Source organism: Mauremys reevesii, linkage group 2, assembly GCF_016161935.1.
Source record: "Mauremys reevesii isolate NIE-2019 linkage group 2, ASM1616193v1, whole genome shotgun sequence".
Taxonomy (NCBI): domain Eukaryota; kingdom Metazoa; phylum Chordata; order Testudines; family Geoemydidae; genus Mauremys; species Mauremys reevesii.
In genome coordinates, this window is record NC_052624.1 from 82707211 (window position 1) to 82721690 (window position 14480).

General features: G+C 42.1%; 1 long non-coding RNA gene across 1 annotated transcript in view; it reads right to left on the reverse strand.

Annotated features, from left to right (window-relative positions):
- Positions 1-2862: 2862 nt before the first annotated feature.
- The window catches only part of LOC120396593, a 51546-nt gene continuing 39928 nt past the window's right edge, over positions 2863-14480 (reverse strand). Inside the window, exons 2-4 of the long non-coding RNA XR_005593242.1 lie at positions 12809-13077; positions 11322-11423; positions 2863-2998 (exon numbers count right to left, since the gene is read on the reverse strand). This is a non-coding gene — a long non-coding RNA (uncharacterized LOC120396593). The remainder of the gene's footprint in view (positions 2999-11321; positions 11424-12808; positions 13078-14480) is intronic.

The window sequence follows — 14480 nt, forward strand, 5'->3', positions numbered from 1 at the left end:
TCTGTTGAGGCACCATAGGAGCCCTGCTGGTTGTGTCTCCCAGGGAGACATGCTGAATCATGTGTTGTTTTGTTTGTCTTGGATATGGAAAAATGATGGTAGTGAGTTAGGGGAAGGGTGTTCATTGTTGCTGGGGGTAGTAAGAAATGTTCCCTCTAAGTTTTTACATCCATGTGTGGAATTAATTTTATGTGCACCAATATGGAGGTGATGTGTGGCGGGGGTGAGGCCGAGGGGTTTGGAGTGTGGGAAGCGGCTCAGGGCTGGGACAGAGGTTGGAGTGGGGAGGGCTCTGGCTGGGGGGGGGAGGGCTCTGGGGTGGGGCCGGGGATGAGGGGTTTGGGGTGCAGGAGGGGGCTCAGGGCTTGGGCAGAGGGTTAAGGTGCAGGGACGAGGGCTCGGGAGTGGAGCCGAGGCTGAGGGATTCAGGGTGTGGGAGGGGGCTCAGGGCTGGGGAAAAGGGTTGGGGTTCAGAGGGCCGATGGCTCCGGCTGGGGCTGTGGGCTCTGGGTGAGGCCGGGGATGAGGGGTTGGGGTGCAGGCTGCCCTGGACTCCCCCCAGCCCTCTTTTGCTGCAGCTGCCCTGGGGCTGGGATCAGGAGAGAGGCTCCTCTTCCTGCTGTCAGCAGCTCCGGGGCCAGGGCCGGGGGAGAGACATCTTTCCCCACTGGCAGCATGCCTGCACGGCCCTTTATAGCCTGCTGCGCAGCCGCACAGCTTAGAGGGAACTTAGGAAGTAGGTATTTCTGCATGCATCTCTCTGTTGGTTTAGCAAACATGCCTCCCTCCATTGCATATCCTGTATACTCTGCACACGGTGAACAAAGTTTTCATCTTACTGCATACTAAGCCACAATGACACCAGAAAACATCTCCCTTTTTCCTACACTATTGTGTGTGGACATTTTATAAATAGTTGGGGCAAAATACAGCTGTGTTCATAAACTGATTTCTCTCAGTTTAACATGCGTTTATGTGCCATCCCCTCGTACATTCATACTGCAATAACACCACTTTCTGTTTGACTAGCACTTTCATTTCCCTACATCACCTTGCTATCCTTGATACAACTTTCTGATTGAAACTTACTATATAGTAGAACTTCAGAGTTATGAACACCTTGGCAATGAAGGTTGTTCGTTACTCTGAACGAAAGGTTATAGATGTTCTTTCAAAAGTTTACAACTGAACATTGACTTCATATAGCTTTGCAACTTTACTATGCAGAAGAAAAATGCTGCTTTCCCTTTATATTTTTAGTACTTTACATTTAATACTGTACTGTATTTGCTTTTTTGTTGTTGTCTCTGCTGCTGCTGCTCCTGCTGCCTGATTCCATACTTCTGGTTCCAAATGAGGTGTGTGGTTGACTGATCAGTTCATAACTCTGGTGGTCATAACTCTGAGGTTCTACTGTACATGTATTATGCTGTGTGTCTTATTGCTCTGAAGTGTTCTCTATGCCCACAGACGGCACAGGTTCTACACCATGAATCAAAGCTAAATCAGGTGGCGTTGCTTCAGTTTCTGCTGCTCTTATCACTATTGCCTGCTATATAACAAAATAACACCTCCTGAAGAATAGCATGCAGTAAGTGTTGGCTACCAATCAGAAAAAAAAACCCAATGAACTACTCATTTAAGTTATCGTCCTTCACTGTTGGGGTAGAGATACAATTATAAGCAGAGGAAGCTGTGTTGTTGGGGGTCTCTTTAGTTTGCTGGGGGGAGGGAGGGATTGGATTGGATCTAGGACCCATGTAGTCTTAATGCACCACTGTATCGACATCTTTAGTCCAGAGCTTTGGGGTGGGAGACTGGAAGAAAATTTAGGGTGAAGTCTATTGAAGTCTAATGGGAGCCATTGAAACTAATGCTGAACACTTTTGAAAATTCCACCCTTTACGCTCTTTAAATTATCCACTTCATGAATATCCAGTTGAGATTTTAACTGAGGCAACCAAGCAATTAATATGTGACACTGAGCTTTAAATTCTTTACCCCAAGATGGAATAGAACATAGTTCATAGCGGCCAAGAGTTGACAAGCTCTTGCTTCCAAAGGAAAAAAGGCTGCATACTTTCTATACTTTCCACAAAATCTGTCAGCACCGCTAAAGAATGTGTTAACAGGTTAAGCAGTCTTGTAAGGACAAGACCTAAAATTTTTCATCAGGCGTTATGCAAAGAGGCAGAGTAAGATAATAAATACACTTCACTCTAGATGCAGCTGTTCCCCATGTAGAGTAGTTGCAGAATAGACAATTTGATAGTGACTCATTTGCAGGGGGATGATCAGTGGCTCTAGCACTATCTGTAGAGGAGGAGAAGAGAATCAATCAAGTCAAGTGTTTTTTTTCTCTCTCTCCCTATTTCCACCTCCTCCCATTCCTTCAGAACTCCGACTGCTATAACAATTTTAAAATCACACACGTTTGTGCCTGATAGCTACTGTTGTCTGTATGCCACTGCTGACCTGCAGAACATACCAGAGCATCACTCAGAGAAAGGAAGACCAAGGCAGAGGTAAAATGCCTTTTTCATTCTCCTCACATCACCCATTTTATCTCCCCTCCTCTTTATGCCTGTTTCACCTCTTGTATCCTTTCACAATGGTGCTATATGCTGACAAGACAATATTTGACTAAAAATAAAATAAAATAAAATAAAATCTCATTTATGGCCATGAGGGATGGGCTTTTTAGGCTGCTTCAATATTCCTCTTTAAGGGCTCATTCCTGTAATGTGCCAAGCACCACAAACTCACACCTTCCAGGAGGCACTCAGTACCTCACAGCATTGGGCCTCGATTACACACTATCATGTCCTTACCTTCCAGGTCCTGCAGAGTTCTGGACCAGTTTCTCTCATAGCCTTCAAGTCTCTCTCTCACTCAATCTTCACATTCCTCAGAGCCTCTCATGTAGGGCACTCTACTCACCTCAGTTACACTGCTATATACCATGCCAGCTGGGTGTGACGTATCTGTGGAGGGGGTCCTAGTAAAAATACATTACAGAATTAAAGAAAGGGACATTTTTCTATGTCCGCAGTAAAAATCGCCAAGACTAATACAATCACTGCATTGCTTGCACCTAAACTGATAAGGCTGACATTTTGTCAAGATCTTTCTAATGTTCCCATCACAGCAGTATCTGTGTATCCACCATCTGCCTGCTGTCATCATACTTGGATAATTTATTACAACACGAATAAGGACTAGGCAAGCTAAAAAGAATGACTCATCCGCATGACAATGTACATTTCTGCTGTGACAAGTTGGCACACAAGAGAGCAACAAATGGGAGTGTTATTACATTGTCAAAGGAGAATAGTTTATACAGTACGGTCCACCATACAGTAGATGTGGGCTTGTTTTTTAAAATTCTGAAAAGGAGAACCTGGTATTGTTCATGAAGAAGTTCACTCTACTTCACTGTTTTGAGGGAGAACACTTAACATAACACATATTCCCCTTCTTCCCCCAAAGGTCTCAAAGCAAGTGGCAACCAGGGCCTCTGAGGCTGGCCAGAACAGTACCATGGTTTCTGAGGTTAGTAGCAGCAGGACTCAGTCTAGTGTTTAGCCTAGTGGCAGCAGCACACAGTTTGCCAATGAACCTATCAAGTAGCTGGCTAACTTCTACCACACGTGAATATAGTTACAGTAGAATCTCAGAGTTACAAACTGATCAGTCGCCCATGCACCTCATTTGGAACTGAAAATACACAATCAGGTAGCAGCAGAGGCAAAAGACAAAAAAATAAAAGGTACAGTACTATGTTAAATGTAAACTACTTTTAAAAAAAAGGGAAAGCAGCATTTTATTTTCTGTATAACAAAGTTTCAAAGTTGTAGTAAGTCAATGTTCAGCTGTAAACTTTTGAAAGAACAACCCTAACGTTTTGGTCGGAGTTATGAACATTTCAGAGTCACAAGCAGCCTCCATTCCCAAGGTGTTCATAACTGAGATTCTACTATAACTCATCCTACCATGTCAGCCAAGTGTGTGATCTTAAGTGCGCACTTAGTAATTCTCCTCTCACTATAGCAACTGGTCATTTGCTTTGAAAATTACAGTATAATTATTATTGAATTAAATGTGTGCAGCCTTTAGATTGATGGCCTCTTTAAACCTAGATTAAAATATATACTCTGAAGTTTGTTAGGACAGAAGCCATAGCACTCTTTATTAACTGCACAAGTACTCAGTCCAGTCAAAGAATGCTTGGCTTCTAGAAACTCCTAGTTCACATTGGACATGTTTGTAGGCTTAATGTACTTTAACACATTACGTAGCCATTCCCCTTTCTTTACAGCATGGCTGTAGTGTCGGCTTCATTCCCCCTCCAAATATTGCCTGTTCAGAATAAAACTGGGTTACGTTGGTGGAGAAAAGTTCACTTTAATTAACAAATATAAAAGTGTATAAAAGGAGCACCCACTTCCAATACTTGTGTGTATCTGTGTGTGTGAAAACACTCCCCACTGCAACACCCACAGGAACTTTAAATTGCAGCTTGAACAATGCACGTAGCTTGAGAGAATTTTATTTTTTTTAAAATCCAAATCCTTTTGTTTGGAATGGTAAAATAGCTACATCTCTATATTAGTCCATTAGTTTATAGGTTAGCAGAATACAGTATTCAGAATAAATATGCACAACTAGCACTTCTATATTATCATCACATTAAACCCCTGGATAAGTAAGAAAAGAACAACAATTGTCATTTTTATGAATCCCTTTATGATACCTTTGTGAAAAGTATAGCAGTAGTGGTGCATTATGAAAATGCAATTTTAAAGTACTGTAGTTGGAATTTTGCACAGTATAACTGCCTGATTTGATCAGCCTGCTACTCTTGCTTAACTTGCTGATAGCTATCTGTAGACTGCTGAGTTCCTCCCTGGGGTGATGGTTTCCAGTTCCTGGCATAGTCTTTGGAAAACCCCTCCATGTTCAACACTGATGTCTTTACTTGTGCTGGGAACCTAAATCTAAAGGATTTGAAACTCATTGCCTAAATGCTACCTGTGATTAAATCAATCAATGAATTTGTCTAGGTCTTTTCCAGCACTAATTCCTAGGAATAATATCATTGCGATAATTCTAGTCAATTGATCCTGCCAATTTAAAATTCTCAAACTATGTCAGGCCTTAAGAGAAAAACGTTTCAGTTTTTTAAAAACAAACCCTGGAAAAAACCGCAAGCCTAAATGGGATAATGTCAACTCAATTAAAAATATCATAAATAAAATCCCAGCAAAAAAAAATTTGCAAGATCTCCTGCCGGCATAATACGTCTTCACCAGACGCACTACAGGGGCACGGCTGTGCCGACATAGCACTGGAGTGTAGACTTGCCCCTAGTGCCAAAGAGGGGAGATTTTGAGAGGATGTTTTAATGACATGAAGGGCCAGAGTTTCAACCATGTTTGCGTGCTGAAAAATGCATATACAACTGCATACCTAATTTGCACATGCATTTACTGTGATTGTGCATGATAACTGGGTCACTGTAGTTAACTGTATGAAAATTAAGCTTGCAGTTGTATATGCAATTGTTTTGTTTCAAAATCTGGCCCAAAAGGTACAGTTACCATACTCCCATACATTTTTAACATACTGAGCCAGATCTTTAAATATGTTGCTGTAAATTGACATAGGACTTGTCTACACAGTGCATTAGTCCGCACTAGAGGCTGTAAATTCTAGTATGCATAGGCTGTCATGCACTAACTGGCCCCTGTGGACACAATGACATGCACGACAAGTTCCCTGGTGCGTGGTAATATAGTCCCATTTCAAACAGTACTTTGTTAACACACACTACGGAAGTCTTAGTGCACACCAAAAGTGTCCGGATGGGCCAGTTAGTGCGCAGCATACTAGTGTGCATTAAAATTTATATTCCTCTAGTGGGAACTAATATGCTGTGTGGACAAGCCCTTATCTCCCTTGGCTTGTATAGAATAACAGATTAACAGCTGAGGATATGTCCCTATATAACAGACACACAATAATTTCACTGAAATTTTCTGCATGCCTTCCATACTGTAAAATGGACACACAATATGGATAATTGAAGGTACTGATTATTTACAGGGCCTCAGCACTTCAAATGCAGTTCTATTTATCAGATCACCTTATTTCTATGACCTCTAATTGCAGAAAGGCATTTTGACTTAGTTAACCTGGAGGGCAAGAATTATTTATAAAAGATTAGAAGCACTGATGAATATTTTTAGTGGTATATACTCCAGAGTTTTTAACCCAAAAGGATGCTGTTGCATCTGTGATCAGAAGTTGAAATAAATTTACTATAACAGGTAACACTCATTTCATAAACATCAAATGTACAGTATTCTTTTTGTAGTTGGTAAAAACTAATGGATTCCTTGACAGGCAGGGCTATGTAGAAATATATTTGCTCTAGAACTGAAAGTCTGTAGTGCTTTAGTTTAAGTAACACAGCTCATGTTAAGTCCTTCTGTCTTATGAGGAGAGGGTAGGGGTGGGAGTGGAGGTGTTTCTGTTTATCTCTCTCCTAGTCAGATGCCTTAGTTTTTGTGTATTGAGATGTTTATAAATTCACATGACTTTCTGCTCTTTCCTGTTTGTTGATAGTCAGAAGGAAGGATGTTTATTAAATAGCAAATATAATTTCTTTTTATTTCATTAAGGACATGTTTGTTGTTGAAGGAGCATTATCAACACATTGGCCCAAGTTGTTAGCTGGTGTAAATCAGCATAGCTCCATTAAAGCCTATGGAGCTACACTTACGCCAGCTGAGGATCTGGTCCTGGAGTGTTTTTAATAGATGTAATGGTGGGCACATTCATTATAAAGAGGAGACAGGTTACTTCATTTCTTTTCCCAAGGATAGTGGAAGAGGGATAGTCCGATATTTCAGCTCCATTTTGAGGGATGGTCAGATGTTTGTCTAATGGTGGCCAGATGCTTAGAAAAGACCTAGCAAATCAGTGGAATCCATCTTCATCAAGTGACTGGATTTGCTGTATAGACACACATGAATATTATCTCAACCACCACAAGAGGCAGCAGCTTCTCTAGATGAACTAGAGGGAAACATCCCCTTTGATGAACCAACATGAGCCACGGTTCAATCTCCAACTAGAGGTTCTTCTATTGAAGTTATGATGCACATCACACTGAAAACTAGATAAGCATTTGAAGTGGCACCAAAAAGCAGATGAAACTTAAGTTTTGCTATAAACTTCATCTTCAAGACAGGTTTGCCCAAGGGTTCACTGAGGTTCATGAATCTCTTGGCTAACCAGTTTCAAGTGAGCCTAGACAGAATTTTGGCTATCAGAAACTATGCAAAACTCATGGGTCTGTGCAGCTTTGACTTGAAACTAGGCAGTTTTGGTTGTGTTTCATTTTGAGAAGATGGGTAGAGCTGGGAATTTTTCGACTAAATGTTCTTTCAGCAGAAAGTGTCAGTTTGTCAAAAATAGAACTTTTCAAAGGAAAGGGTCGGTTTCAATGAATTTTTTTGACTTGGAAAAAATTAAAAATTGTCCAAACATTTTGTTTCAATATTTTCAGAGTGAAAAAACACTGATTGAAAATGACTTTTTATTTTCAAATTTAAGTTAAATATCACAAATAAATACATAAATGGTCAACATCAAAATGAAGCATTTCAACTGACCCAAACCAAATATTGGGGTCAAACTTTCAGTTCACAAAATTTTTTCAAGATTTTGACATTTCATCCTCTGTCGGGACAGGAACATTTTTCAATATCTCACAAACTTTCATGGAATGGAAACACCTGCTCTACTTATGAGTTTATTACAATGCAAAGCTCAGGGATTGCCTAACCAAGCAGCGTGGTAAAGCTTTACCAACATTTCCCATGCTTTTAGCTTCCCTTTTCTGATCTAATTTCTTTACATGCTTTCTCTTTGACAGTGCCATTATAAAAGGATGGTCAACTGATTTATCAGAGCAAAAACATTCCACATGTAAATTACATTTCAATCAAAAAGAGAAGTTAGGGAATTTCAATACAGTATTTACATACTGTAGTTTCACACATGTAGTTTCACAACTATATACTCATAAGTGCATAAGCATTTTTAAGTGGACCTTCCCTTTATTATATTTTCCCCCTTCTCTTTATTATAAAGTTCTCACCTAAGCATGTAACCAGAACAAGAAAATTCAGAGTAAATGCTCTTCTTGTTCCACACCTAATTTCTTCCATTTTACATAGAAATTATTGGATTCTGAGAGCAGAGACAGAGTGTAAGTAACGTACACTATATACTCCTATAAACTAGGCCTAACCATGACAGCTTTGCTTCTGAGTGTCCTTGCCTTGATCTTTCCACATTAATTCCTATTCCCATCTATTACAGCCAAGATCATGTCTGGATTTAAGTGCAATTCAGAGAGAACAATATCCCCATTTCTGTGATGATGTTTTCATTTTTGTGCTATCATCTTCTTGCCCTTGGTTTAAAGCAATGAAATTATTATGGTGCCCCTGATGACCCATGTACTGCTGCCGTCCATAAAATCAGGAAACAGTGAGTGCCGCTGGCGGTGAGCAACAAAGTTTGATTAGTCTAAATTCCATTTGAAATTGTGAAATGCCATAGCAAAAGCTATGTAACCCAGCTCCAAATTTAGGCAGAAATAAAGTTCCGGGGAGTAAAATATATCTAGACCTAAGGCCTGTTAGGATGCGGCTAATATAATTCATTCATTATTTCAAGCTGGGCGTAAGGATTCTATAGCATGTCTAGGGTTTGTCAAGCAACATTCCTTTGATTCATGGTGTGAGGGGGCATACAAGCCCCACACTGGGGAACCAAAGGTTAACAAGCAGCTCTGGGCCTAGACCATCACACCCCACCACACCTGTGAGGCATGCTCACAGTGGAGGCAGAGTTCAAAAGGGAGCAGCCCAGTGCAGTCAGAGTGGACAGAGTGATGGAGCAGTCTTATGCTGTTAGCTGCTCCAGAGAGGCCACAGAAGCTTCACACGGCCTGGACCAGACTTTGCTGCCACACAGTAGAAGGCCCCCATGGAGACCGGGAATGGGTGGCTGTGCCTGACGGAAAAAAGTTTCTGGATCACTGCTAGGGAGAACCCCTCCCACACACTTGAGGAGTCCATAAGCAGATTCTACGGTGACTTTGGAGGGGCAGAGGCCCTGGCCCAGGGAGCAGGCTTACGGAGGGACGTCCACTTTAGGCCACATACCTGACCTGCCAGTCACTGGGTCCAGGGTTGGAACCCAGTGGAGCAGGGAGGGTCTGGGTTCCTCCACTGCCAGAACCACTGACTCTCACCACTTGGCCATACCGCTTCAAACTCTCACCACCAGGAGACGCTACCAGGTTCAGACACTGAACCCTCTGACACATGGTTATACAAGATGTTAGCTAGAACCCTTGTTTAGAGTCAAGTAAATAGGCTATGTCTACCCTGTCCAGTTAACCTGGGCCATTGGCAACCAGGTGTGAGCACCTGGGGTTAGCCTAGCCAGGGTGTAAGCATCCCCCCAGCAAAGCTTTAGCTACATTGTGATCTCAATGCTTCTGCAGTTGACTCACCTGTGTGTGTTTGGGGCATAGCCCAGGATTCATTGTACTGAGAAGCTCTAGGGGTCTTTTCCAGGCAATTGTGGGAGAACGTCTGTGCTTTGAGGAAAATTATGGGAAGGCACTGGATGATTAAGCCAGCATCCTCACTGCAAAGTGAACAGGTTCCAGCCTGAGTTAAAGCAGAGCCTAGATTCTAAGCCACATCCTCAGGTAAGCAAGCTAGCCTGGGCTAAAAGCCCCTCCAAATCAGGAGCAGAGGTTTTTCTGTGTGGCTGGTAGTGGGGGTTGGGCTAAAACCCAGGTTAACTACAGTTCAGACATACTTATAGTATTAGAAAGGTGAGTCCAGGCCTTTGGTGAAGCTTGTTTGGCTTACTTGCCTATTATCCTAATACAGAGAGGAGCCATGCATACAGCACACAGGTATCAGAGGCAAACAGAAGAACATTACGACTTCCTTATGCAAATAGAATAGCACTAGCATTCTCAGTGATAAAACAAGAGTAAAACTTAGAAATAATACCAGTGCCATTTCTGTATTTCGTTCATATCTCCTAAAACTTCATAGATTCATTGTTATATCAACTTAGGCACTTCTGTGGCCTCTATCATGGTAGTATGTGAACACCTCATAGCCATTAATTAATTTATTCTCAAAACATCCCTGTGAGAAAAGGATGTTTAATTAGCCCCATTTTACAGATGGTGTAAAGAACAGCCCTTGTTGTGCACAACAAGTTTTACTGGTCCTATAAACTTTAGGAACTATGCTACTACCTCTTGAGCACGATCTATTAGCACCTTAACTATTTACATATAGAGAGCTACAGAGCACTCCTGCAACAGTTCGATTGAGCCGGGGATTAAAGCTTGGATTTTCAAAGGCGTTTAAGAAAGGCAGGAGTCCAGTTCTTACTGAATTTCAACAGAACTTGGGCACCTAACGTCTTTGAAAATTCCATTCTAAATTCAGGTCTCTAGAAAGCTACAGGATTATTTTTCTTCCATGTTCTTTTTTCCCCCCATGAGGTCAGGTTCATTTGCCTCAACAGGCATTTTCCTTCTGTTTATTACAAATATCTACCAATGAAGCAATGGTATCGGCAGCCTCTATTTTGGTACTGTATAAATTGCAAAAAGTTATTTTCAGAAAACACCACATACCTTCACTTTCTGGATCCTTGATTATGCTTTTATTTCGGAACAGCATAAACAGCAAAATATTCAGTGCATCTTTGAAACAGAGAAGTAGCACACTTCTAAACAAGATTTATTGCTGTTAATGAAGTTTGGAAGCCCTTGGGGGCAAGAAAGATGGTAGTGAAAATCTTTAGAGAGGCCCTTCAATTATAAAATATTTCCTTCATAAATTGTGGAGCAGAAATTCTATCACTAAAAGACTTTGATTCAGTTTCAATGGGATCATGTCTTTGCTCTGAAAGCATTTCCGTGCAGCTGGGACCTATAGCATTGCTATGTAATTTTGTCCAATGGTGGATGTGCTTCCTTTATAAAAGCTTTTTCTATTTCGTCCCTGCACGATAATTCTACAAAGATAAATAAAAACAAAATGCAAAACTTCCTGCAAGCTATTGATAAAATAGTTTGCAAGGTGGCAGAACACTCTTTGAATGTACTTAACTTAGTTCTTATAAACAATTCCAAGCTGATCAGACTGGTAAGCAAAGTTCCCTGTGTAGCTAGGGGACAGGCAAAGGCAGTGCACACTTCTCACCATGGCAGGATACCTCAGCTCTGATGCGTAGAAAGCATCCTCTGGGAATAAGAGAGCAATTCCGTCTCCATGCCTGTTCAGTCCGCAGCCTTTCAAATGAGCCTGACAATGAGATTGGTCATTGTGGGTATGTCTACACTGCACTGAAAGACTCGTGTCTGGCCCAGACCAGTTGACTGGGGCTCGTGGGGCTTAAGCTACAGGGTTATCAAATTTCAGAGTAGATGCTCAAGCTCTAGCATCCTCCTCCCTTGCAGGAGTTCAAAGCCTGAGCTCCAGCCCTAACCTGAGCAGCTACAGTGCAATTATATAGCCCGGCAGCCCAAACCCCACAAGCCCAAGTCAGGTCACTGGGCCAGCCACGGCCGTGCTGCAGGTGTTTTATCACAGTGTAAATGTACCCTGTGATGGTAGATTTTTGTGATATGAACATGCATCTGCTGGAGGCTGGTCACTCATTTCACATAGGCAACTGAATAGTCACAGCATGGGAGCAGGTCAATTCTACTTCAAGGAAACCCCATAAGAAAGGTCCAAAGACAGGGAAAACTCCCCTATAACAGAAGGAAGTTAAAGTGCTGTGTGGTCATGCCCCCTTCCCAGCCATGCAGATATCAGGGATTCATGGGAATGGGAGAAGCTGGAGGGATGACTGGTGAAAGAGCCCCAAACTCGTTCTGGCCCCTCTGTCAGGTGAGCTCCTGAGCAGTGTCAATCCTCTGTTAGGTGATCAGCTGCCTAACTCCAGCTTTCCCTCTGCCCCCAGGTTTATACTGGGAACAGTAGTTCCCCTGCTCTGCAGCCAGTCTATTGTTCGGGGGTGGATCCATCTGCATGGAGGACCATCAACGTTGAGGACCCTTAAGGGCTTTCCCATTGTTAGCACCTCTGCTTGGTATAAGGATTTCTCCTAACACTTCCTACATGTCCCCGCTCAAGATGGAGGCTACAGTGCAAAAGTGAAGAGCACAGTACAGTTTACAATCAAAATGATGTTCACAAAACAAACTGGAGGTTGTGGCTAGATATAGACATATCCCAATCCATCACAGTGATCGTGTAACTCAATCTTAATGCCTGCATGCAAAAGAATAGTATTATGGTTCTGAAGGCACCTTTAACTATGATTTAACAGCCTTAGTATTCTTTTAACATTGGTTTCTCTATGGAATTTCCAAGAGCAGTTAAAAAACAAATTATAAAACTAAGAAATTCCATGACCGTGCAGTTATGTGCTAAACAGCTGCAGAACATAATATCTGCACCCACTTAGGCAACAGCTGTCAGAGAATAAATTGGGGCTCTCAAGTCATAGGTACTTTTTATGTATCATATAGAATGCGCCCTGGCATCTCTCTAGTATTGCCATATCTCAGGTTCCCAAAAAGAGGATACTGCCAGATGGGAAGGAGTCTTGGGGGGGAGGGGGAGCTGGAGAGGAGTACAGTTGGGGGTGATGAAGGTGTACCTGCATCAGGGGTACTCACTGGCAGTGTTGCTCTCTGTCACAGTGGCAAGGCAGCTGCGCAAGCTCAGGATGCAGCACCAGCTGTCAGTCAGCGACTCCCTGCGGAATCCCCTCTCCAGGGCTGGGAGCTGGAGTCCGGATGGGTGGGATCCAGCAGCTGTGATTTGCAGAGGACCAGGCCAGTCAGCTGCAGATGGCAGGTGAGGGCCCATTCGGGGCTCTTTCTGAGGTGCAGTGTGTCTGCTCTGCAAAAGCCCCTGGACATTTCCTGTTATTTCAAAAATCTGCCTGGAAAGAGAAGGGAAGCTCAGAAAAGAGGCTATGTCTGGGAAAACCCAGATGTATGGTAACCCTACCTCTCCCACGTGCCTTCACACTACCTCTGAAAAGAGGCAGGGCACACACATCATCACAGAACATATTCCACAGTGTGTTGCATATTAAAACTGAAATTCCACTCCACTTTCTTATGGACACCTGTGCAACCCGAATGGAATACTGGGACATCATTTATTCAATAGAAATTTCCACTCTGCTTGCACATATTATATATGCTTAGTGCCAATGGGATGTTGGCTGCCCCCACTGATTATAATATAGACCAACTGGCTTCTTCAACACTTTAAACCAATAAAAACAAATGTAAAGTTATGGCAGCATGATTAAAAACTGCTAGTGGATCGATGCTGTTGAAAACAGCACTAAAAATAACATTTAGACTGGAAGTGATTGGCAGTGTTTCAAAAAAGAATACTTATCTGAAGTCCCAGCTGCTTTACCGAAATTGTGGTTTTGCATTTCTTTCATTTGCATTGATATAACAGTTACAACTAAGAGGCTCTGATGCTGTCAGCAAAGATGGCAATTTGGAGCCCTCATTTTTCTGTCTGTCAATCAAGCTGAAGCTAACTGGGGTAAGAGGAAGCTCCTGCATAGTTAAGCTGAATGCAGTTTTTCAGCAACTTAGGAGTGTAAACTGTAACAGAATGAATAGAGATATTTCATAATGTGCAGTGCTAGGTCACCTCTTTCCCCCCTTGCATGGACAGCCACAATTTTTAGCATCTCACTTCCAAAGCCTAACTTCTACCTGACCACTTCTCTTCCTTCTCTATCTTCAGCACAACTGCCTAACAGCTTAATGTAGCCAACAGAGAGTTCAGAGTTCCAGATTCCTTTAATGTAGTTACATCCTGCTGCATAAGCCAGTTTACAGCCTACTGGTCCTCTCAGCAGCTCATTAATTAAGCCTTTTACAAAATGAATGGCAATAGAGGAGGCTTCAGTGCTCTCAGCCAACCCTATAATTCCAACAATCGAGGAACTAGACCACTTTTACGGTCTAAAACTTGCATAGTTAGTATATACACTAGATATGTACAATGCTACTACCAAAAAAGGGCCACCCTAGACACAGCCACATCATATCATTTGAAACTTATTTTATGTAAATTTAGGTGAGGTATGTTGTGGAGCTGTCAAGTAGTCCCATACGCCTGTAGGCAAGGTGAAACAATGGTACCTAAGATGAGTGTCATTTTTTTCACAGTTCCAGAAACACTGCAACATGCTAATAACCATAGTTTTTACTGTTTAAATGAATTTCAACACCTTAATGGGGTGTTTATTGGTCAAAACTACCACACGACAATGAATTAAAATATTTTTATTTATTGGTTTTGCATGGGCAA